Raw genomic sequence first — 26,308 nt, forward strand, 5'->3', positions numbered from 1 at the left:
TTATTATTTTTTTTTGAGATGGAGTCTTGTTCTGTCATCCCAGTTGGAGGGCAGTGGCAGGATCTCGGCTCACTGCAGCTTCTGCCTCCCAGGTTCAAGTGATTCTCCTGACTCAGCCTCCCTCGTAGCTGGGATTATAGGCATATACCACCATGCCTGGCTAATTTTTGCATTGGCACGATCTCGGCTCACTGCAACCTCTGCCTCCCGGGTTCAGGCCATTCTCCTGCCTCAGCCTCCTGAGTAGCTGGGACTACAGGCGCCCGCCACCAGGCCCGATTAATTTCTTTTTCCTTTTTCTTTTTTTGTATTTTTAGTAGAGACAGGGTTTCACCGTGTTAGGCAGGATGGTCTCGATCTCCTGACCTCATGATCCGCCTGCCTTGGCCTTCCAAAGTGCTGGGATTATAGGCATGAGTCACCGCGCCCGGCCTTAATTTTTGTATTTTTAGTAGGGACGGGGTTTCACTATCTTGGTCAGGCTGGTCTCGAACTCCTGACCTCAGGTGATCCACCTGCCTTGGCCTCCCAAAGTGCTGGGATTATAGGTGTGAGCCACTATGCCCGGCCGAGACCCTGCATTTCTGAAAACATTTTTCACTCTTGATTTGACAGTTTGACTAGGTATAGAATTACAGACTGAAAATTTTTCCATCAGGCTTTAGATGGCATTAATCTATTATCTTTTAGATCCCAGTGCTATTGCTAAATGGTCTAATGTCACTCGTTTTAGATCAGTTTTATGTGACTTTTCTCTCTGATGCCTTTAAAATCTGTCACCAGTGTCATAAAATTTCATAACAATGTGTTGAGGGTCTTTTTCATCACTTTTTTCATTCTGGACACTGGGTGAGCTCTTATCCATCTGAGACATTTTTGGGGAAAACCTCATGTTGCTTTTTAAATAATGCCTTGTCCTTCACCTTTCTAGACTCCAACAGTCATATGTTGGACCTCCTAGGTATCCTTTAATTTTCTTTCTTCTTCCACTTATTGTCTGTATCTTTGACCAACTGCTTTACTTTACCCTCTCTGCCATCCAGGTTGGAGTGTGGTGGTGTGGTCATAGCTCACTGCAGCTTAGAACTCCTGAGCTCACGTAATGCTCCCACCTCAGCCACCCAAGTACTTAGGACTAGGGGTGTGTCCCACCACATCTAGCTAATTTTTTCTATTTTTGTAGATATAGGGTATTGCCATATTTCACAGGCTGGTCTTAAAGTCCTGGCCTCAAGTGATCCTTCTGCACTGGCCTCCCAAAGTGTTGGGATTACAGTTGTAAGCCACCACGCCCGGCCTATCTTCCAACTGCTTTACTGCAATCTTGACTTGGTGAGATTTTTCAATTTTCAAGAACATTCTTGAATAGTTCCTTTACATGGCATCCTGCTCTTGTTTCCTTGATGTAACATCATATCTCTTTGAGGAATTTGTTTTTCAAAGTGCAGGCCGCGCACAGTGGCTCACACCTGTAGTCCCAGCACTTTGGGAGGCCAAAGCCAGTGGATCACTTGAGCTCAGGAGTTCAAGACTAGTCTGGGCAACATGGCAAAACCTTGTCTCTACAAAAAATACAAAAAAACTAGCCAGGTGTAGTGGCGCGTATCTGTAATCCCAGTTACTCGGGAGGCTGAGGTAAGAAGATCACTTGAGTCCAGGGGAAGGAGGCTGCAGAGAGCCAAGATTGTGATCATGCCACTGCACTCCAGCCTGGGCAACAGAGCCAGACCCTGTCTCAAAAAACAAAAAAGATACTAAAGAGCTAACTAGAAATTCTACATGGATGAGCACCTCTTGCTTACTGTGGACCTCACAGTATGTGATGGGATAAGGAAATTCTAAATACCATGTTTGTTTGGTTTTTTTCCCATAGGCTAGTCAATTTCCCCAGAGAAAAATGTGATAATGTCCTGGCTGAGGGGCTTATAAACAAGTGTTCTGGGAGCCAAGGATGGGTCAGTTGCTCTGAGGTAAGTCTTTCAGTGTCTTGGTGGGCAGAGATGGTGTCTGTGATAACAAGCCCGACAGCCAGGACAGTAGGAACCAAGACAGGAAGGTAGGTGGAAAGATGTGGCTGAATATGCAGACTTCAACTTGATCTACTATTTTGGGTAAGAAACCTGCCTCCCACCCTCATTTATAACAGGATTTCTCCAGGTTAGGCTTTGACACATATATTCTTTGGGGATGGGGATCTGGGGTGCTAACTCTTCCACATTCACACTCTCAACTCATTTTCCATTTTCAGCCCCAGTGTACATCCTATATTCACAGGTACCTAAAACCTATCTAAGAACGTGGCCCACATGTGGCTGAAAACAGGATTGCTTCCTGTTAGCTTCCTCCACTGCAAATACTTAGTGGAGCAGATAAAGTTGAAAACTAAATTACTCATCATATATGTACCTACATTTCAGTTTTCAAAATTTTGTAGGGAAAAATTCTGGCCCACTGCAATCTCCTCTTCCGATCTCTTCAAGAAAATTCCTTTACTGTCATTTTAGTGAGGTTGGGGAGGGAGAAAATATAATCTATCCCATTTCTCCATCTTTTCTAAAAGTCCCTCCTGACTCTGAAGACGTCTGTTCACTTGTCATTGGTCACAACTTGGTAACATGTACCATCCCACGTAATTGAGGGGAGACAAAATTATCAAACAAAGCAAAATGACCAGAACTTGGGGTCAGAACATTCTTCCTAGAAGAACATCACCACAAAGAGGAATCTGATACCTGAAAAAGAAAGAAGTTCTGGGAAAGAGAATAAGCAACCTAAAGTATAATCATCACCTAGTGAGTGAACAGCTGCCTTTATTAAACCATGGAAAGATGTTTTTAAAAATCAACTTTAGGCCAGGCGCAGTGGCTCACGCCTGTAATCCCAGCACTTTGAGAGACCAAGATGGGAGGATCACTTAAGGCCAGGAGTTCGAGACCAGCCTGGCCAACATAGTGAAACCCCATCTCTACTAAAAACACAAAAATTAGCTGGGCATGGTGGTGCGTGCCTGTAATCCCAGCTGCGGGAGGCAGGAGAATCACTTGAACCCAGGGGGCAGAGGTTGCAGTGAGCCGAGATCACACACCAATGCACTCCACCCTGGGGGACAGAGTGAGACTCTGTCTTAAACAAACAAACAAACAAAAAAATACACACACACACACACACACACACACACATAAAATTTAAAAAAAGAAGAAACAACTTTGTGGAGGATATAATTTACAGACAATAAAATTTACATACAGCATACCAGTGTAAACACCCCCACAATAAAGATGCAAAAGCATTTTCATCGCCCATGAAAGTTCCTTTACGCCCAAGCCCCAGGCAACCACTCCTCTGTTTTCTTGTCACTATCCACTGGTTTGCACCTTTGAGATTTTTGTGTGAATATACAGCATGTACACCTCTGGGTCTGGTTTCTTTCACAAAGCATGTTTTTGAGCCAGATTCATGCTGTCTAGAGCTCCTTTTTCCTGCTCAGAGCTCTCACTGGACTGGGACGGCACAGTTTGTTCATCCATTCGCCTGATGAGTCCCCGGATTGTTTCCAGCCTTTGGCCATCATGCATAACGTTGCTATGAACACTCATTAAGAAGCCTCTGCCTTTTCATTCCTCTCAGATAAAAATCTAGGCATGGAATTACTGTATCCTTGGGTAACTGCTGTTTAACTTTAAAACAAAGTACTGTTTTCTAAACTAGCCCTACTTTACATTCTCAACAGAAGATATGAAAGTTCTGCTTGTGCCACACACTTGCCAACACCTGGCACTATCAGTCTCTTAAATTTTAGCCATCTGTAGAGGGTAAAGAGTGGTAGTTCATTATGGCTGGAAATTGCTTTTCTCTGATGATTAATAATGTGAGTATTTTATGTAGCTCCTGGCCATTGTTTTGTCTTACTTTGTGAAGCATACTTTGAAATCTTTTGTGCATTTAAAAACTGGGGTTATTATTATTGAATTGTAAGAGTTCTTTACAGTCCTTTGTCAGATTTATCTATTGTAAACATTTTATCCCATATTGCACATTTTCTTCACTCCTTCCTGAAGAGCAAACATTTTAATTTTGATAAAGTTCAATTTAGCATTCATTTATTTTATGGTGTGTGCTTTTTGTATCCTACTTAGAAAATCTTTTCACACCCAGAAGTCACATGAACCTTTTCCCCTATAATTTTTCCAGAAGCTTTATAGTTTTAACTCTTTTAGGACTTTGGTCCGTTTTGAGCTTTCTGGGCAGCATATAAGGTGTGGGTTAATGTTCGTTTTCTTCCACACAGATATTTAGTTGCTGTTGTACCATGTGTTGAAAAGATGTTCCTTTCCTCATTGAATTGCCTCAGGACCTTTGCTGCAAATCAATTGTCTATTTACGTGTGGACCTATTTCTGGATTCCATCTTCTCATTTATGTACATGTCTATTCTTTTGCCAGTATCACAGCCTTGCGGTGCTGTAAAAGTCAGTCCTCAATTTTTGCTGGCTTTGCCAGTTCTAAGTACTCTGCATTCCATACACATTTTAGAACCAGCTTTTCAATTTCTACAAAAAAAAATACAGCAGGAGTTTTGATTGAGAATGTACTGCATCTACAGATGAATTTGTAGAAAATTGATTTATGATACTGAGATTTCCAATCCACAAGCCTATTTATACTAATATTTTGTAGTCTTCAGTATGTAAGTTTTATATACATTTTGTTAAATTTATCCCTAGTACTTATGTATTTGGATGATATAGCAAGTGGAACACTATACTTACAATTTTTTTTCCCCAGTTACCTGTTTTTCTTGGTATTCTGATCAAAATTTAAATGGTTTTCTTGATATACTGAACTTGTATGCTCTTACAGTAGTGAGATCCTACTGTATCTTGCTAAACTCACTGACCAGTCCTAGTAGCCTTTTTATTTTTATTTTTCAGAGACAGGGTCTCGCTCTGTTCCCAGGCTGGAGGGCAGTGGTGCTATCATAGCTCACTGCAGCTTTGAATTCCCAAGCTCAAGCAACTCTCTTGCCTCAGCCTCTAGAGCAGCTGGGGCTACAGGTGTGCACCACTACAACGAGCTAATTTTTAAAACTTTTTTGCAGAGACGAGATCTCACTATGTTGCCCAGGCTGGTCTTAAATTCCCAGCCTCAAGCAATACTCCTGCCTTGGACTCCCAAAGCACTGGGATTACGGAAGCGAGCCACTGCACCTGGTTCAGTATTTTGAAGCTCTGTTATCAGGGACATATACATTTAAGATTTTTATAGCTCTGTAAGATACTGACCCTTTTATCATTATAAAGTACTCTTCATCTCTAACAATATTCCTCGTCTTAAAGTTTATTTCATTAAATGTTAACATCACCACTTCAGCTTTCTTACGCATATTCTTTTCATGGTATAATCTTTTTCCATCCTTTTACTTTTAACCTGTGTCTCTGTGTTTAAAGTGTGTCTCTTCTAAGCAGGTAAAATATACAAATCTTACAACAGTAAATTTCCATTTGCCCTGCCCCATCTTAGTGCTATTGTTGTCATAATTACACCTATATATACATTATATGTTTAAAAGGTTTTTTATTTTTTAGGTAGAGAAAAGGTCTCACCATGTTGCCCAAGCTGGCCTCAAACTTCTGGGCTCAAGCAATCCACCCACCTTGGCCTTCTAAAGAGCTGAGATTACAGATGTGAGCCACCGTGACCAACCTATATGGACATTATAAACCCAGCACTACAGTGTTACAAAATCTTTAAAATCTTGTTTCTTATGTCACCAGCAGGCACAGTGGCACACACCTATAGTCTCAGCTACTCAGGAGGCTGAAGCAGGACAATAGCTTGAGACCAGGAGTTCAAGGCTATAGTGCACCATTAATTGTCCTTGTGAATAGCCAATGCACTCAAGCCTGGGCAACACAGTGAGAGCCGCATCTCAAAAAAAAAAAAAAAAAAAAAAAAAAAAAAATTCATATGTATCTTAAAGAAATTAGAGAAAGAAAAAAATTCATAGTCTTTTATTTCCAGTGATCTTCATTTCTTCCTGTAGATGAGTTACCACCTGGTATCATTTCCCTTCCTTCTGAAAACTTCTTTTAGTGTAGTCTGCTGGTGATGAATTCTCTCGATTTTTGTTTTTCTGAAAATGTCTTTAGCCCTCATTTTTGAAAATTGTTTCTCTGGATACTGGATTCTTGGTTGACAGGGTTTTTCTTTCAGTATTTGACTATACTATTCCAGTGTTTTTTGGCTTCCTTCGTTTCTGATGAAAAGTCAGTCATATTTGTAACACCGATCCCTTTTATGTAATGTGTCACTTTTCTCTGCTTCCCCTCCCCACACAAGTTCAGAGACATAATGCGCTGATGTTGTAACAAGGTTCAGAGGGTGGCACACCTCACACACGTGCATGAACACCCAATCGTCATACTCGTGAGCTGCAAAAGGATCTCCATCTGCTTTTAAGATTTTCTTTTTATCTTTGGTTTCAGCAATTTGACTATGATGTGCCTATGAGTGCTTTTTCTCTGTGCTTAGACTTCATTGAACTTATTGAATCTATAAATTAGTGTTTTCTACCATATTTGAGAAGTTTGGGGATATTATTTCTTCAAATATTGTTTTTTGCCTATTTTTCTCTTCCCTTTCTAGGACTCCAAGTACACTTATATTAGGCTACCTGATATCGTCCTACAAGTCTCTGAGGTTCTACTAACTTTTCTTCAATCTTTGCTCCTCTCTTCATTGGGTGGGATAATTTCTATTGATCTATCTTCAACTGCACAGATTATTTTCTCTGTCATTTCAAAACCGCTGTTGAGCACATCTAGTGAACTTTTTATTTTTGAGATATGTTGCCAGCCAGGCTGGAGTGCAGTGGCATGATCACAGCTCACTGCAGCCTCAATCTCTTGGGCTCAAGTGATACTCCCACCTCAGCCTCCCAAGAAGCTGGGACTACAGGCACCTACCATCATGCCAGGCTCATTTTCAAATCGCTTTGTAGAGGTGGGGTCTCACTATGTTGCCAGGGCTGGTCTCAAACTCCTGAGCTCAAGTGATCCTCCTGCTTTGACCTCCCAAAGTTGTGGGATTATAGGTGTAAGCCACTGCACCCGGCCTCCAGTGAGTTTTTATTTCAGCTATTACTTATTTGAGCTCTACAACTTCCATTTGTTTACTTTCCATTTCTTTGTTACAATCTGTTCAGTTATTTTTCCTTTAATTTCCTTCCTCACTTAATTTTCCTTTAATTCTTTGATCAAATTTTCCTATAATTCTTTGATCACAGGACAGCAGCTTTGCAGTCTGCCTGCAAAATCCAACACTGTACCCACTTACACACTCAGAGTCAGTCTCTATTGATTGCTTTTCTTCCTCAGTATGAGTTAGACTTTCCACTTTATTTACATGTCTAGTAATTGTAGACCGAAAACTTGGCATTGTAGATAAGATGTTATAGCAACTCTGGATTCTACTGTGTTATTCTGAGGACTTTCTTTTTTTATATTCTAGTAGGCAGTTAACTTGCCTAGATTAAAACTGCAAACTGTTTCTCCTATGGTATGGAGCAGCTGCTACCTCTGCTCAGCTCTTACAGTGTCTAGCCTAGCTCCCTGGGGTCTCCCATGCTTCTGTGTAATCTGGCAGACAGCCAAGGATTTAGATTGATCATACTCAGATTTAGGGGATCATACTCTCCGATTTTTGTGTTCTTGTGATTTCCTCCTAAGTTTTCAGCTGCTTGGGCAATATTAGGGTCCTTCCTCTCAACCCCAAGCCAGTAAGGCTTCAGCTTTCCACAGCTTTGCTGTTCACAGTTTAGGGATATACTGTTTTAAAAAGCATGAACCTCACAGATCTCATATAGTATAGGTCTGTCTTTTAAGGGGAGATTCCTCTCTAGCCTCTGTCTGCTTGCTTTGTTTCACTGGTTGGCTGGTTTTTATTTTTGTTTTTGTTTTGCTGGGCTCCCTGGGATTTCACCTATACATTTAGAGTTTAACAGTCAACCAGGAATTTGGGCAGTTTTCACTTAGATATGGGACCTCACCCTTTCTGTAGTCCTCTCTTGTTTCCAGGATTCCCCCTGGACTTTCCAGCTTCTCTTCCATCCCTGACTTCTCTTCTTTGGCACCTCTCATCTGTAAGGCTGCAGCTTTTCACTGTCATTTCATTCTACTGAAACCACCATGGGTAATGATGCATAACTTCTGGCCAAAAAGTCATAAACTTGCAATTCTTGCTCCTTCTATTATAGTGTTTCAGGAGTCAACTCTCCTCCAGGTTCTAGGGACAGTTTTTGGATGCTTTTAGCTGTTTCTTATATTTTACCCAGATCTTTCAATTGTTATCTGTAGGAGGGTTTATGCAACCACTTCACTCAATCTCCCTTAATGGAAATTTCCTCTAATCCAACAGAAAGTAATTTACTTTGTGGATTTTTAAAAATAATACCTTACTTTTAAAAGCACAGTGCTATACACAAAACATTTAAAAGTAATAAGTTTTCAAGTAATGAACAATAACACTTCAGTGGTAAAGCCCTGTCTTTAGAAATTTATGAGATCAAATATTCCAAATGTTGCATGTGATAAAGTCATATAGCAAAGGTAGAAAGGCTTAAAATGTTTTTTCTGTTTTAGTGAAAAGGAAACGACATAAAAGAATAGCTCAGTTAGATACAGGAATTATGTTCCTAGAAAAAGAATCCATTTCCTGCCTAAAAGTCAGCAAAACCCAGTCTTTTCTATATTTAGTAAATGGAGAAGATGGGAAAAGCTAGAACTCTTTCAGTTTTGTTTTGGTTTTGTTAATCTCAATGGTTATTTTTGGGAGAAAAAGAACGAACGTATGTCAGTGGATCAAATAACTGTATTATAGATTACTGTATTGGATTCCAATTGCTGTAGAGAGTAATTACTATTTTATATGTCTTTAATAAAGTATAAATATTCACAGATGGTCTGCTGTGTGCAAAGCACTGTATGATAGGAATAGAGAGATGGGATGTGGAGGGAGGAATTGAACAAACATGAGTAAGATCAGTTTTAGCCGGGCACAGTGGCTCAAGCCTATAATCCCACTTTGGGAGACCGAGGTGGATGGATCACTTGAGGTTGGGAGTTTGAGATCAGCCTGACCAGCATGGAGAAACCCCATCTCTACTAAATATACAAAATTAGCCAGGTGTGGTGGTGCATGCCTGTAATCCTAGCTACTCAGGAGGCTGAGGCAGGAGACTTGCTTGAACTCGGGAGGCAGAGGTTGCAGTGAGCCGAGATGGCTCCACTGCACTCCAGCCTGGGTAACGAGAGCAAAACTCCATCTCAAAACAAAAAAAAAAAATCAGTTTTGCCCCCAAAGATCTTATAATGTACTGAACAGACATGTAAAACACATACACACACACACACACACACACACACACACACACACACACACACACACGGGAATACAAGATATGGAATGGATGTAGAAAGGAAAGTTAAGTGCTGTTTATAGGCCGGGTACTTAATCTCACAATTTCAAATACAAAGTTAATGTTATGCTATGAGCTGCTTTTTAAAATGCATGTTTATAAAATATTTGTTTTTGAAGTAGTACTTCAAAAAGTAGAAAAAGTAGAAATACACAGTAGAAAAAAACTCCTATTTTGGAAATACATAATAAAGTGGAACAATCCTATAAATCACAAGATCACTGTTAAAAGTCTGAAGAAAAAAAGTGCATGTTGGCTGGGGACGGTGACTCACACCTGTAATCCTGGCACTTTGGGAGGCCAAGGCAGGTGCATCACCTGAGGTCAGGAGTTTGAGACCAGCCTGACCAACATGGGTGAAAACCCGTCTCTACTAAAAATACAAAAATTAGTCATGTGTGGTGGTGCACGCCTGTAATCCCAACTACTCGGGAGGCTGAGGCAGGAGACGTGCTTGAACCCAGGAGGCGGAGGTTGCAATGAGCCAAGATCAAGCCATTACACTCCAGAATGGGTGACAGAGTAAGACCCTATTTCAAACAAACAAACAAAAAAAAGTGTGTGTGCATGTACACATGCTCACACATACCTTTGAGCATATACTTCTGTGCTGCTCCATCTCTTTTCGACCAAATGCATCACATTTAGCAACTGTTAAGTGGACACCTTTCCATATTAAAACATATACGACTTCATTCTGTTTTGTTTTGTTTCGTTTTGAGATGGAGCCTCACTCTGTGACCCAGGCTGAAGTGCAGTGGTGTGATCTTGGCTCACTGCAACCTCCGCCTCCCCGGTTCAGGCAATTCTCGTGCCTCAGCATCATGCGTAGCTGGGATTACAGGTGCGTGCCAACATGCCCACCTAATTTTTGTATTTTTAGTAGAGACGAGGTTTCACCATGTTGGCCAGGCTGGTCTTGAACTCCTGACCTCAAGTGATCTGCCCTCCCTGGCCCCGCAAAGTGCTGAGATTACAGGCATGAGTCACCACACCCAGCCTGACTTCATTCCTTTTAATGGTTATAATATTTAGTCAAAATAAATATACTACTTAATCAGTCCTTCTGATGGGCATTTGACTTTTTTATAGTTTTTAGTTATTACAAAGTTATTGTAGTGTTTCTATGATATATGTTCTTAAAACTGAAAGTGCTAAGTTAAAAGGACTAACCATTTAAATTTTTAATGGCAGGCCAGGCTTGGTGCTCACACCTGTAATGCCAGCACTCTGGGAAGCCAAGGTAAGAGGATCATTTGAGGCCTGGAGTATGAGTCCAGCCTGGGCAACATGAGATACCCATCACTACAAAAAAATACAAAAATTAGCCAGGCAAGCTGATGTGTGCCTGTAGTCCCAGCTACTTGGGAGGCTGAGCTGGGAGGATGACTTGAGCCCAGCCCAGGAGGTCAAGGCTGCAGTGAGCTGTGATTACACCACTGCACTCTAGCCTGGGCAACAGAGTAAGACTCTGTCTCAAAAAATAATAATTAATTTTTAAAAAGTAAATTTTTAATGGCTACTGCCCAACTCGCTTTCAAAAGGATTATGCCAATTACACTCAACAAACTACAAGAGAGTCTCAGGTATTTTTTTTCCTTATGTCTTTTTTTTTATGGCCATATATTTCATTTCTAAATTTTGAATTTTTATTTTTAATTTTTGTGGGTACACAGAAAGTGTATATATTCATGGGTTATTTGAGATACTTTGATACAGGCATGTAATGCATAATAATCACATCAGGGTAAATGGAGTATCCATCACCTCAAGCATTTATCATTTGTGTCACAGACAACAGTTATTTTTATATTACAATTACTTCTGACTATAGTCACACTGTTGTGCTAGCAAATACTAGCTTTTATTCATTCTTTCTTTTTGTACCCATTAACTAACCCCACTTCCCTCACACTCCCACCTACCCTTCCCAGGCTCCAGGAATCACCGCTTTACTCTCTATTCTACATGTTTTAAATCCATAATAGTTATTATTTTTGCTTTTTACTGTCAATTACCATTTAGAAAAGTTACAACATTAGAAAATTTGTTATGTTTACCTACATACTTACTATTTTTAGCATTCTTTATTCCTTTAAGTTGACCCAAGTTTCCATTATCATTTTCCTCTTAACCAGGAGAATGTTCTTTATTACTTTGAACCTCAGCTATTTTTATACATTATCTTACATTTACCCAAATATTTGGCAGTTTTGGTGTTCTTCCTTTCTTCTTGTGGATCTGAATTACTGTCCATTGGTAGAATTTTCCTCTCAGTCAAAAAACTTCTTTCAGGTAGATCTGGAAGCAAGCAATTCTTAGTCTTTGCTTATCTAGGAATGTCTTCATTTTGCCTTCATTTTTGAAGAATACTTTTGCTAGATATAAAGATTTATTTGTTTTTTTTCTTTCAGTACTTTGAATATGTCATTCCATTGCCTTCTACCCTACACTGTTTCTGCTGAGAAGTCAGCAAACATTCATACTGTTGCAATAAAAAACTTGAGGAGTTACCTTTTTCTTGCTGCTTTCAAGACATTCTTACTCTTTTTGTCTTTTTCTGTTTGTTTTTAGACAGTGTCTTACTTGGTCACCCAGGCTGGAATGCAGTGGCATGATGTCGGCTCACTGCAAGCTCCACTTCCCAGATTCAAGCAATTCTCCTGCCTCAGCCTCCCGTGTATCTGGGACTGCAGGCATGAGCCATCACACCTAGCTAATTTTTGTATTTTTTAGTAGAGACGAGGTTTTTGCCATGGCTGGTCTCAAACTCCCGACCTCAAGTGATCTGCCCGCCTTGGCCTCCCAAACTGCTGGGATTACAGGCGTGAGCCACTGCATCTGGCCTCTTTTTGTCTTTGCCTGTCAATAATTTGACCAGGATACGCCTAGGTGTGGATCCCTCAATATTTATGCAATTTGAAGTTTTCATAGATTCATGATTTTCATCAAACGTAGGAAGTTTCTGGCTGTTACTTCATTCATTTTTTTTCCCTGCCCTTTCTTCTCCTTTCTTTGTGGGATTCTATGACTTGTGTGTTGGTATGCCTGATGTCCCATAGATCTCCCGAAGCTCTGTTCACTTTTTTTTCTCAGGTTCTTCAGATTGGCAGTTTCTATTGACTGATTATCTTCCCTGAATATGAACCACCCTTTCCTGTTTTTTTTGTCCCATTAGCATTTTTTTGTTTTCTGTAGCCTTTCCTTACAGACATAACCATAATAAATTACAGACAAAATTTTTAAAAACTAGATGTTTTAGAGAATATATTGTAGCAACTCTCAACTGTAATTTTTCATGTGTGTTTTTTATTTCTTTAGTAATTTGCCTCGACTAAATCTACAAAATCTGTCTCCCCTGTGATGTGTGGCTATTTGATGTCTACTCAGTTTCTTTTCTTCTTTTTTTGCCAGTTTTTCTTTTCAAATTCTTGTTTTTATTTTTAAGCCTCACTTGCTAACACACGGCTTAGTGATCAGGCAATGATTGGTTATAGGTTGTGTTCACATCTCTTGAGCCTGCTAGGTAGGCTTCCAATCTCTGCCCATGGGTCTGTGCAGGGTTAGGGAGCAAAAAGTTCAAGCAGTTTTCAGGTCTACCCCACTTTTCCTTTCGGATCAGCCCTCTTGCATTTCCTTTGTACATTCATGCAGATTCCCAGCCAACCAGGGACAAACAGATACCATGGGATCTCTCTAGTCTTACCTGCATGTGTGCAGAGGCTTCTAAGTCAGCCAGAAATGTGTGGACAGCCCTTCAGACCCCTCTAAAACTGTCTCATTTCCAGGGTCTCAATTAAGTTTTGGGCTACTTTGCCAGTCTGTTGCTTGACCCAGTTGGGATATCTCTCTCACTACCAGAACTGTTGGCCTTCCTTTTCTCTTGCTACTGAGGCTCATTACTTTCACTGCCAATACCACTGGATGGGGGCTTTTCACCTGCTCCAAATCAAGCGAGTTCCCTCTGGTAGCCAAGCTGCTAGTTTTCATGGCCTGCTCTACCCTGACAGAACTACCACACCAATGGCAGGAGGAGATGGGAGTAACCCCCTGTCACTGTAGGCAAGGACGTCACAGACTCCCATTTTTCTTACTTGAAGTTCGGCAGTTTCTCTTGGATAAATGCTTCTCCATTTATTTCTTGCATTTATTCTACTTCTACAGCCCTGAAACAGTTGCTTTTGACAATTCTGTCTGGTATTATTGTTGTTTTGTGGGGAGAAATTTTGACTTCCTCACTGTAACTACTAAAGTTCCAATTCTGTCCTCAGCTACTTAAATGCCCTCTTTCATCTTCAAACGTATTGCCTCATCACATGACATAAAAGTGCATTGTAAGTCAAATGTGAGATCATCAAGAATAATGAACAGGCCTGGAGTGATGGCTCATGTCTGTGATCCCAGCACTTTGGGAGACCAAAGTGGTGGATCACCTGAGGTCAGGAGTTCGAGACCAGCCTGGCCAACATGGTGAAACCCCATCTCTACTAAAAATACAAAAAATTAGCCAGGCGTCATGGTGCATGCCTGTAATCCCAGCTACTTGGGAGGCCAAGGCAAGAGAATTGCTGGAACCCGGGAGGTGAAGGTTGCAGTGAGCCGAGATTGTGCCACTGCACTCCAGCCTGGGCAACAGAGTGAGATCCATCTCAAAGAAAAAAAAGAATAAGGAACATACTTCACACCAGTTGTCTTTCTAAGCTATTATACCATGCATTTCTAGGTCTTGAGAGTGGAAAATGTAAAAGATTGCTGTACAACTCTACATTGATCTAACAATAAACCAAATAAATGTCTGTGTTTCCCTCGAGTCTTATCTAAGCACCTGGAGCAAGGTTTTTTTTTTTTTTTTAAAGACAGAGTCTTGCTTTGTCGCCTAGGCTGGAGTGCAGTGGCACGATCTCGGCTCACAAAAGCTCTGCTTCCTGGGTTCACACCATTCTCCTGCCTCAGTCTCCCGAGTAGCTGGGACTACAGGCGCCTGCCACCACGCCCGACTAATTTTTTTGTATTTTTAGTAGAAGGGGTTTCACTGTGTTAGCCAGGATGATCTCGATCTCCTGACCTCGTGATCTGCCCACCACGGCCTCCCAAATTGCTGGGATTACAGGCGTGAGCCAACATGCCCAGCCAGCACCTAGAGCAAGTTTTACCTTCATTCTCACATGAACGAAAACTCCTGACAGCCCTGATAGCTTTCTATGTATATTTGTACAAATAACAAATTCAAGATTTGTTTTCCTCTTCTCTAAAAATCTTTGTTCACTCTGTCAACATGATACATTTCCTTTTTGTTATAGAAATGGTTCATACTGCTATACCTTACCCTACTAAAACTGCAAATCACCTGGCTAGCTCTCGCCATACAGCAAACACATATTATTGTTACTATTAGTCTTCTCATTCTTTGATAAGGACCCAACCCAAGAAAAGGCTAAATATAGTCCATTATCAGTAAGAGGCAAATAGGAATCAAGGTTCAAGAACTTCTGACTCTTAGTTCTATGAATACGCACCTCACAAAATTAAAAGCATTTTTCAATATTGTTACCATGTTGACCCCGTTAAGTTTGTGACAAAGCATTTATTTCACACAGTCCACTCTAAATTAATTCCAATATTACTTATGAAACTTTTAAAAATGCTTTGTTTCACAAAAGTCTTGGGGCCAGGCGCAATGGCTCACATCTGTAATCTCAGCACTTTGGGAGGCCAAGGGGGGCAGATCACTTGAGGTTAGGAGTTGGAGACCAGCCTGGCCAACATAGCAAAACCCCTTTCTACTAAAAAAACAAAAATTAGCTAGGCATGGTGGTGTGTGCCTGTAAACCCAGCTACTTGGGAGGCTGAGACATGAGGATCGCCTGAACCCAGGAGGCAGAGGTTGCAGTGAGCCGAGATTGTGCCACTGCACTCCAGCCTGGACAATAGAGTGAGACTCTGCCTTAAAAAAAAAAAAAAAAAAAAAAAGGAAGGTCTTGAACAGCAAATGGCTTCCCAAACTATCATACATTAAATCAGGGCAAAAATCATGGCAAACTAAATTTCCTATTCATTTCTTCCTGGGGGTTAGTGGTAGAACATGACAGGCAGATACGAATGGGAAGTGCAGTAACAATACTAACGAGGACTCAGAAGCAACCAGTCCCAGCCTCTGAAGAACCCGCAGCACACTGGCATCAAGCAGACAAATGAGCCTTTGCTCTACGGGCTTCAGACCTGTTCCAGAACCCCTCCCAGCCAGGGCAGAGCTCACAACACTGCAGCCTCCAAAGTGCTCCAACAGGGGATGCTCCACCTGGGGAAGGGAAGATGCTACAGGTGATGTCTCCTTTACAGCAAGAAGCTTTAAATAATCCAGACTAAGTCTCTTGAAGCCAGCAGTCAATTACAAGTAGAGTTAACTGATAAGGTGGAATTGATTACAAGAAGGTAATTCAATTGCAAGACTCCTGACAACACTATAATCTAATACTGCTTAGGAGGGAAATCACTCTTTCTTTCGCATTTTCATTAACAGCACCACCTGACTGCAGTTTAAAAAGCACCATCAGGAAAAATAGCCTCTTTCACTGTCCTTCCTAGGTAGATTAATCTGACCTGTCTGTAAATAATGGAATTTCTATTCAAGTCCCAGCTTGTGATTCATTTTGTTTGCCCAGTAATGGCATGCGAGATGACAAATATTCATGGATTGCGGGTTTTTTCCATGAAGGTGGCTAACAAGTAAGCGGACAGTGTTGAAACCTAAGACATCATTCAGAGAAACTCAAGCCTGGCAGGGCTGCTCTCCTGGGAGAAGCAGTGTTAAATGGCAGCAGCTTGAACCTTCTTCCCTCCATTTTTTTTCTCTTAGTAGAGACCAGGTCTCACTATGTTGACCAGGCTGGTCACCAACCTTCTTCTCTTTTTCAGGAGCCCCACTTCCATTCAGCTTAAATTGAAAGTTCTTACTATCAGGTTTCACACAATTATCTCCTTCCTCTTTTTTTTTTTTTTTTTTTTTTTTGAGACGGAGTCTCGCTCTGTCGCCCGGGCTGGAGTGCAGTGGCCGGATCTCAGCTCACTGCAAGCTCCGCCTCCCGGGTTCACACCATTCTCCTGCCTCAGCCTCCCGAGTAGCTGGGAGTAGCTGGGACTACAGGCGCCCGCCACCTCGCCCGGCTAATTTTTTGTATTTTTTTTTTAGTAGAGACGGGGTTTCACCGTGTTAGCCAGGATGGTCTCGATCTCCTGACCTGGTGATCCGCCCGCCTCGGCCTCCCAGAGTGCTGGGATTACAGGCTTGAGCCACCGCACCCGGCCGTTTTTTTTTTTTTTTTTTTTAAATAAAATGCTGATAAGTCAGGCGCAGTGCCTCATGCCTGTAGTCCCAGCACCTTGGGAGGCCAAGGTGGGAGGATTGCCTGAGCTCAGGAGTTGAAGACCAGCCTGGGCACCATGGCAAAACCCTGTCTCTACTAAAAAATACAACAAATTAGCTGGGCGTGGCAAGCTGGGACCACTGGGTGGCAAGTGCCTGTGGTCCCAGCTACTCAGGAGGATCAGGTGTGAGGATCAGGTGAAGGCTGCAGTGAGCCGAAATCGTGGCACTGCACTCCAGCCTGGGCAACAGTGCGAGACCTGGTCTCACCCAAAAAAATAAATAAATAAATAAATAAATAAATAAATAAATAAATGCTGACTCTTAAGCGATGAATACATTTTACCTGGGTTTTAGAAAAAATACATGCAGCCCTGCTGGGCAGTGACTTCACACCTATAATCCTAGCACTCTGGGAGCCGGGGCAGGAGGATCAGTTGAGCCCAGGAGAGCAGCCTGGACAACATATCAAAACTGCATCTCTGGCCAGGAGCGGTGACTCACGCCTGTAACCCCAGCACTTTGGGAGGCTGAGGCGGGCAGATCGCTTGAGGTCAGGAGTTTTGAGACCAGCCTGGCGGCCAACATGGTGAAATCCCGTCTCTACTAAAAATACAAAAACATCTTTCCCTGTCTGCTGAAGTAAAATTAATGAATAACTTCTCCAAACATTCCTAACCAAAACTCTCATACGTTAGGAGAAAGTTCCGAACTAAAGCTCAGTCGAAAATCTCCTTGGTTTGCAAGCACAGCTGTAGAGCTAAAGCTTCAGTACCCTCTAAAAGCTTGTCAGAAACGCAGAATTACAGGCCCCACCCCAGGCCAGCTGAATCAGAATCTGCATTTTTAACAAGATACCCAGAATATTCTTACCTGCATTAGAGTTTGAAAAGCACTAAGCTATGGTGCATTTTCGATTAAGGTTTTTACCACGTAAGAGTTGGATTTTGAGCAAAAACCACATTATCAGATTCAGTACGTGGGTAAAGGTTGGTTTTGTCAAATACAAGCAGGCCTTCTCCTGTAGTCTGGCACCACTTGAGTAACTACTGTCAATATTTGCAACTTTACAACCACTACGGAAAACAGTTTGGAGGTTCCTCGAAAACTAAAAATAGAGCTACCTTATACAATCCAGCAATCCCATTGCTAGATATATACCCCAAATAAAGGAAATCAGTATAGAAAAGAGGTCTCTGCATTCCCATGTTTACTGCAGCACTCTTCACAACAAGCAAGATTTGAAATCAAGTGTCTATCAACAGATGAATGGATAAATAAATGCAGTGCATATACACAATGGAGTACTATTCGGCCACAAAAAAGAATGTGATCCTTTGGATGGATGGATGAAACATGGATGGCACTAGGTCATAATGTTAAGTAAAATAAGCCAGGCACAGAAAGACAAACTTCACATGTTCTCACTTACTTGTGAGAGCTAAAAATTAATACAATTAAACTCATGGAGACAAAGAGTAGAAGGATGGTTACCACAGGCTGGGAAGGGTAGTGGTGGGGGGTGGGGGTCGGGGGTCAGTGGGAGGGAAATGGGGAGGGCTAATGGATTAAAAAAAAAAAAACAGTTACAAAGCATGAATAAGACCTAGTATTTGCTAGCACAACCGGGTGACTATAGTACAAAATAATTTAATTACACATTTTAAAGTAACTAAAAAGTATAACTGGATTGTGTGTAACACAAAGGATAAATGCTTGAGTTGGACACCCCACTTACCCTAATGTGATTATTATGCCTCGCATCCCTGTATCAAAACATCTTATGCAACCCATATATACACCAACTATGTACCCACAAACATTACAATTAAAAATATATATATTTCAGGCTTAGCCACCACTATCTCAAGCACATCATGAAAACTAAAGGTAAACAGCAGCATGAGGTTGCAAGCACTGGTTTCATAACAGGCTGTAAATTAATCCTAAAAGTCAGAACTTCTCTTTTTCAGTGGTTCTCAAACTTTGGTGTGCCTAAGGCTCACCGGGGGAACTTGTTTAAAAATGCAGACAGTGGACAGGCGCAGTGGCTCACGCCTGTAATCCCAGCACTTCGGGAGGCCGAGGCAGGCAGATCACAAGGTCAAGAGATCGAGACTATCCTGGCTAATACGGTGAAACCCCATCTCTACTAAAAATACAAAAATTAGCTGGGCGTGGTGGCGCATGCCTGTAGTCCCAGCTACTTGGGAGGCTGAGGCAGGAGAACGGTGTGAACCCAGGAGGCAGAGGTTGCAGTGATCCAAGATTGTACCACTGCACTCCAGCTTGGGCAACACAGCGAGACTCCGTCTCAAAAAAAAAAAAAAAAATGCAGACAGCAAGAGTTCACCTCTCAAGAGTCCTATTTAGTAGGTTCATCAGCAGTGAGCCTAACAATAATAAGAAACATGATATCAGGTCTGGGATTAGGGGGAGGCAAGCAAGGGACCCAGGGTACAAAACTTAAAAGAAGTGCTTGCTCTCCAGTGTGTGCAAGTGCCAAGATAGTAAGTGCCTCCTCCCACACTTCATGGGGCATCTCACTTGACTCACCCTAGTCTTGGTCCTGCAAGATATAGGGTAGTCCACGGACCAGCAGCATCAGCATGGCCTGGGGACTTATTAAAAATGCAAAATCTGGCTGGGCACCATAGCTCACCCTGTAATCCCACTTTGGGTGGTTGCTCGGGGACAGGATTTCAAGACCAGCCCAGGTAATATGGCAAGACTCCCATCTCTAAAAAAAAATATTTTTTGGCTGGGGGCAGTGGCTCACGCCTGTAATCCCAGCACTTTGGGAGGTCGAGGCGGGCAGATCACGAGGTCAGGAGATCGAGACCATCCTGGCTAACACAGTGAAACCCCGTCTCTACTAAAAATACAAAAAATTAGCCGGGCGTGCTGGTGCGCGCCTGTAGTCCCAGCTACTCGGAGGCTGAAGCAGGAGAATGGTGTAAACCCGGGAGGTGGAGCTTGCAGTGAACCGAGATCGCGCCACTGCACTCCGGCCTGGGCGACAGAGCAAGACTCTGTCTCAAAAAAAAAAAAAAAAAAAAATTTTTTTTTAATTACCTGGGCATAGTGGCAGAAGTCTACAGTCTCGTCTACTCAGAAGGCTGAGGCAGGAGGATCACTTCAGTCCATGAGTTTGAGGCTGCAGTGAGCCAAGATCAGGCCACTGCACTCTAGCGTGAGTGACAGAGTGTGATACTGTCTCAAAAAACAAACAAACAAACAAACAGGGGAGGGAGTGCAAAATCTTGGCCTACCCCACACCTACTGAATCAGAATTTGCATTTTAGGTTGGGTGCCATGGCTCACGCTTGCAATACTAGCACTTTGGGAGGCCAAGGCAGGTGGATCACCCGAGGTCAGGAGTTCAAGACCAGCCTGGCCAACATGATGAAACCCTGTCTCTACTAAAAATAGAAAACTTAGTTGAGCATGGTGGTGGGTGCCTGTAATCCCAGCTACTCGGGAGTCTGAGGCATAAGAATCACTTGAACCTGGGAGACAGAGGTTGCAGTGAGCCGAGACTGTGCCATTGCACTCCAACCTGGGAGACAAGAGCGAGACTCCATCTTAAAAGAAAAAAGAAAAACAAACACCAGGCGCGGTGACTCATGCCTGTAATCCCAGCACTTTGGGAGGCCCAGGCGGGCGGATCACGAGGCCAGGAGATCGAGATCATCCTGGTTAACACGGTGAAACCTCGTCTCTACTAAAAATACAAAAAATCAGCTGGGTGTGGTGGCAGGCACCTGTGGTCCCAGCTACTCAAGAGGCTGAGGCAGGAGAATGACGTGAACCTGGGAGGCGGAGCTTGCTTGCAGTGAGCCGAGATCGTGCCACTGCACTCCAGCCTGGGCGACAGAGCGAGACACTGTCTCAAAAATAAAAATAAAAATAAAGAATTTGCATTTTAATAAGATCCTCAGGTTATTCCTGTTCACATTAAAGTCTGAGAATGAATAGAAGGGATGCTTAAATTCAGTCCTGCAACTGAAACCAAAACCCTAAGCACTTTTTAACCTATCATGCTGCATCTCTAAAATAGGAAAGAGTGAGTAATGGTTCTCCACTGGAGTCCAAAGGACAGCCCTACAAAGGCCAACATTATTGTCACCCCTTGGTCAATGGCCTGGATAATGACATAAGAGATGCTTATTAACCTGCAGGTGGCACACAAGAGGAAGCTGTTGAGGCAGGAAGGAGCAGAGTCAGATCATCCCGACCAGCTGGATGCCAGGTAAGCACATAACAAGTTTTACATTTAGGTTAAAAATTTCAACAATGAAGGTATAAGATGTGTGTGGTGGTTTGCTTGGAAATAAAACATATGAAACATTCTAGGAAAAAATCTAAAAGTGTGTCATGAATTTAATATAATGGCATTTCAAAACAGCAGGAAAAAATGAATAATTCAATAATGTTAGAGTAACTAGGCAGCTAGCTGGAAAAAAAATTAATTTGAACCCCTACCTCACATCTTATTTTAAAATAAATTCTAGATGCATAAAAGATTTAAGTACGTACATACACACAAACACACACACACTCACACAAATCCATTTAGTTACTAGCAGAAAATATGGGTATTTTTTAAATAGCCTCAAGTGGACAAGGCCTTTCTAAGTATAAATGAACTCTAAATGCATGAAGTCCAGGGGCCATGGTGAAAAAGATGGCTACATTTTATTACATTAAAGAAAAAATTCTGCATGGCAAACACCAATGTAAACAGAGCTTGAAGACAAATGACAAAATGAAGGGGAGGGAGCAATTTGTGACTCATATCCAAGACATAGGGCTATTTTCAAAAATCCCCAAAAATCAAGAAGAAAAAAGCCCAAAAAGCCAAGAGAAAAGTGGGCAACGCTGGGGCTGGAGAGCCTACGAAGGCTGGGCGCTGTCCTCCAATAGCTGAAGGCCACTTCTGTAGAAGTGAAAAAACTGAGTCATTTGTTTCTACGGTTGAATCAGGACTCAGGGTGGAAACTTCCATGAGTTAAGTTTTAGCTGAACATACAGAACTTACTAATACTTCGGGCAGTCCATACGATGGAATGGGCCTGCTTAAAAAAGTGCTGAATTCTGGCTCAGTGGAAGCACTCAGGCCAAGGCTAGATGAGGGTCAACTTGTATGAAGTTTTCTGGAAGGCATGAGATGGGAAACTAAACTACACGATTGTTAAGGGTGCTTAAAACCCTAAAATTATGCAATTCTATTCAAAGACTACATCCACTCCGGAAAAGATAGAAGAATAAATCAAGTAACGATGGGTTCTCACAGCTCCATAAAGACTGGAAGCCATAGTGCTCATCAATCCTAGATTTTTATTCTAAGTAGGGTGTTCTCTGGAGTGGGGATGGAAGAAGATATGAAGGTTTTGTTAAATCACAACTCCTGCACTCAGGAATATTTTGGTTTGTTTTGGTTTTTGGCATGTCTGTGTGTCTGTGTGTGTGTGTGTTAGTAGGATTGGGCAGTCCTGTTTCACATTCCTCTCCTGGGCTCCCCAAACACTAAAAGCAAAAGCACAATTTTGAAAGAGAGTGAATTAGTACTGGAGGGTTATGTGCTTATAGTCACATAACCCGTGGGACATACTTACATATCTATGTTATTTACAACAGTTCAATTATGAGCTAAAAGTCACAGACAAATCAATAGCTCAAGAATTCAACTGACAGGTGGACAGTGTTCCAGAAGCTAGTCTGGAAGGCACCTGGGCAGAATCTGAAACTACGTTAAGAGGAGCACAGAAGGCCGGGTGTGGTGGCTCACGCCTGTAATCCCAGCACTTTGGGAGGCCAAGGCAGGTGGATCACTTGAGATCAGGAGTTCGAGACCAGCCTGGCCAACATGGTGAAACCCCATCCCTGCTAAAAATACAAAAAGTAGCCGGGCATGGTGGTAGGCACCTGCAATCCCAGCTACTCAGGAGGCTGAGACAGAAGAATTGTTTGAACCCAGGAGGTGGAGGTTGCATTGAGCTGAGATTGCAACTGCACTCCAGCCTGGGTGACAGAGCAAGCCTCTGTCTCAAAAAAAAAAAAAAAGTAGCACAGGAGAGGAGGCCAGCAGGGAGGAGGGCAGGCCTCAGGCAGCCATGGTACATGCTGAACCCATGCATAGTGTGTCTGGGTGACAGCACTGGCATGTTTTCCACACAGAAAATCACTCTGTAATACTAGTAATTTATCAACTAAAGTTAAAATGAAGAACCTTCATTTATCTTGAGTTTTAAAGCTTAAACCAAAGCAATTTTGGCTGGAGAAAGCTGAAGAGCTAACAAAAACTCATAAAGATTCTGAAGGGAGCACCTTACCTATCTCAGAGCTCGAGAAGTTGGCAACCATGAGTCCTTAGCGTGGCTTCTAATTTCTCTTCAAAATCAAGGGCTTCCTTTCTTTTTGATATGGACACGCCACTAGGTACTTTTTAGCCATTACTGGGAAAAGCTTTTAGTTCAAATATAATGAAAAGAATGAGTGGTGAGAAGAAATAAGATTTTTTTTTTTTTTGAGATGCAGTCTATCTCTATTGCCCAGGCTAGAGTGCAGTGATGTGATCTCAGCTCACTGCAACCTCCACATCCTGGGTTCAAGCCATCTTCCTGCCTCAGCCTCCCAAGTAGCTGAACCACCACACCTGGCTAATTTTTGTATTTTTAGTAGAGACAGTGTCTCATCATGATGGCCAGCCTGGCCTCAAGTGATCCTGAGCCTCAGGTGATCCACCTGCCTCAGCCTCCCAAAGTGGCTGGGATTACAGGCGTGAGCCACTGCACCCAGCTGAAATAAGATATTTTTGAGGTAAGAGAGCAATAAATAAGAGAAGAAATAAGAAACCCAAAGAGGAGATAAGAAGGATTATCTCAGGCATAATTACCTAAGATTCAAGACAGAATAAAAGTGAGAAAACGCTGGGGAGTGAAGGGAATCCCCCATGATGGTGAGAAAAAGATGACACCGTGACCAAATTTCTACACTGGCCATCAGGGGGCACCATCGGTCAGAACAACATCCTGGCGCCAGGGTACAGGGAGCCCTACCTAACTGGACTTCTGTATGTATAGGCTGCTCCCACAATGGGAACATATACTAAACTATTAGCCATTGGAAATGCTTTTACAGCCAGATTAACAGAGAAAAAAAAAAATCAAAAACACACACACACCCATCTGTCCCTATATTTGTGCATCCAAATCAGAAACGGCAACGCTATGTAGCATGTCATTTGGATTCCAGAAGTAGGGAGGGCCAGAGAAAGCTGAAGAAATTTCATCACCGAGCCAGGTGTGGTGGCAGGCACCTGTAGGTCCCAGCTACTAGGGAGGCTGAGGCACAAGAATCACTTGAACCTGGGAGGCAGAGGTTGCAGTGAGCTGAGATTGCACCACCGCACTCCAGCTTGGGGGACAGAGCGAGACTCCGTCTCAAAAAAAAAAAAAAAAAAAAGAAAGAAAGAAAAAGAAATTTAATCACCAAGTCCGTTACTTCTGAAACTCAGCCGGCCTCAGAACAGTCGAGGGCAGCAGCATATGGTGGGGCAGTGGACTCCGCACATGGGGATGGTGGGGAATTATGCTAATGGAGATTTCAGGGAGGATGGAAAGGAACCTGGAACAATGACAGTGTGATCAATGCCTCAGGAATAGGCATTTTATGCATATGTTAGAGCTAGGTTCTCATATCTTTAAGAAATTAGAATAAACATGGGGTATATATCACAGGCAACTGAAGAAGGAAGTCAACAACTTGCCCAGTATCACACTTAGCCAGGACAAGTATCTGTCTGGCTTGCTAATCCAGTTTCTTTCCACTAGATATTTTTATAAATAATTAAATTTGTGATGGGAAAAGAAGAAAGCATTGCTTTAAGGTACATTTAACAAAGAAGTCTAGCTGGGCATGGTGGCTCACATCTGTAATCCCAGCACTTTGGGAGGCTGAGGTAGGAGGATCGCTTGAGGCCAGAAGTTCCAGACCAGCCTGACCAACAGATGCGGAACCCTATTTCTACAAAAAAATTGAAAAGTTCGCTGGGTATACTGGTGTGTGCCTATAGTCCCAGCTACTCTGGAGGACAGCTTGAACACAGGAATCAGAGGCTGCAGTGAACTATGATAGTGCCACCCTGGGCATGGTCTTCAGACTCTGACCTGTTGGCAGGCAAAAATCTTTCAATGACATCTCTTGATCTACATCATATTATAAACCACGGACATTATCAGCTGTTCCAACGACCTGCACAGAGGTTGGCAAGATCTTTTGCCCCAAGCATCAGTGCAGTGATGCCTCCAGCAGCCACTACTGAAGCCAAGGAGCAGAACGTAAGAAAGAAACTCAGCTCCTCCATCTGGCAGCATATGGCCAGCCAGACCTAGTGCTCTATCTTACAAAGCTAACTATGAAGCTGAGGTAAGAGTCTTTAATGAATAAATGCAACAAATAAACTCTGCAAAGCAGAGTAATAATGGCTATACAAAAGACAGATGACATGGTTAGAGGAGCAGCAGGAGACCATAAAGAGCCCAGGACAGATTCCAGAAATTTTCTGGAGTCAGAATGTATAAAACTTGCTGACAGATTATACATGCAGAGCATGAAAAAGAAGCAAAGATGACTCCGGGGTTTTTGGCTTGAGCAACAGGGTGGAAAGCAGCACCATTTACAGTTGGCCCTCTGTACCCACAGGTTCCATATCTGTGGATCAAAAATATTTAGGAAAAAAGTCAGGCGCCATGGCTCACTTCTGTAGTCCCAGCACTTTGAGAGGGCAAGGCAGGCAGATCACTTGAGGTCAGGAGTTCGAGACCAGCCTGGCCAACATGGTGAAACACCATCTCTACTAAAAATACAAAATTAGCTGGGCATGGTGGCGCATGCCTGTAATCCCAGCTACTCAGGAGACTAAGGCATGAGAATTGCTTGAACCTGGTAGGCGGAGGTTGCAGTGAGCAGAGATCCCACCATTGTACTCTCTAGCCTGGGCAAGAGAGTGAAACTCCATCTCAAAAAATATATACATGTATGTATATTTGGGGGGGGGGGGAAAGGCTTGTTGCATCTATACTGAACATGTACAGACTTTTTCTTGTTTATTCCCTAAATAATACAGTATAACAATAATTTACTTAGCATTTACAATGTATTAACTATTATAAGTATTCAAGAGATTAAAATACGAGGGAGGATGTGTGTAGGTTATATGCATATACGGTGTCACTATACAAGGAACTTAAGCATTCGTGGATTTTGGTATCTGTATTAATCCATTTTCATACTGCTATAAAGATACTACACGAGACTGGGTAATTTATAAAGGAAAGGATTTTAACTGACTCACAGTTCCACAGGGTAGGGGAGGCCTCAGGAAACTCACAATCATGGCGAAGGGAAAGCAAGCACAGACTGTCTCACACGGTGGCAGGAGAGAGAGGTGTGTGAGAGCGCAGGAAA

The 26,308-nt window shown here is 42.4% G+C and overlaps 1 protein-coding gene, 2 long non-coding RNA genes and 1 other non-coding gene across 10 annotated transcripts in view; all 4 read right to left on the minus strand.

Moving 5' to 3' along the window:
* PACS1 (phosphofurin acidic cluster sorting protein 1) overlaps nt 1-26,308 on the minus strand; it is a 172,156-nt gene that overhangs the window by 86,619 nt on the left and 59,229 nt on the right. The gene's annotated exons all lie outside the window — the stretch shown is intronic.
* LOC144334133 (uncharacterized) lies at nt 973-20,445 on the minus strand. The gene is made up of 2 exons (XR_013403585.1): nt 20,162-20,445; nt 973-1,698 (listed from the first exon to the last, which is right to left on the minus strand). It is a non-coding gene; the product is annotated as an uncharacterized LOC144334133 (long non-coding RNA).
* LOC114672560 (small nucleolar RNA U13) lies at nt 6,338-6,442 on the minus strand. Its single transcript, XR_003722964.1, has one exon. It is a non-coding gene; the product is annotated as a small nucleolar RNA U13 (small nucleolar RNA).
* On the minus strand, nt 12,889-15,444 carry LOC144334130 (uncharacterized). Its single transcript, XR_013403582.1, has 2 exons — nt 15,384-15,444; nt 12,889-14,087 (listed from the first exon to the last, which is right to left on the minus strand). It is a non-coding gene; the product is annotated as an uncharacterized LOC144334130 (long non-coding RNA).

Source organism: Macaca mulatta, chromosome 14 (genome assembly GCF_049350105.2).
Source record: "Macaca mulatta isolate MMU2019108-1 chromosome 14, T2T-MMU8v2.0, whole genome shotgun sequence".
NCBI classification, from domain to species: domain Eukaryota; kingdom Metazoa; phylum Chordata; class Mammalia; order Primates; family Cercopithecidae; genus Macaca; species Macaca mulatta.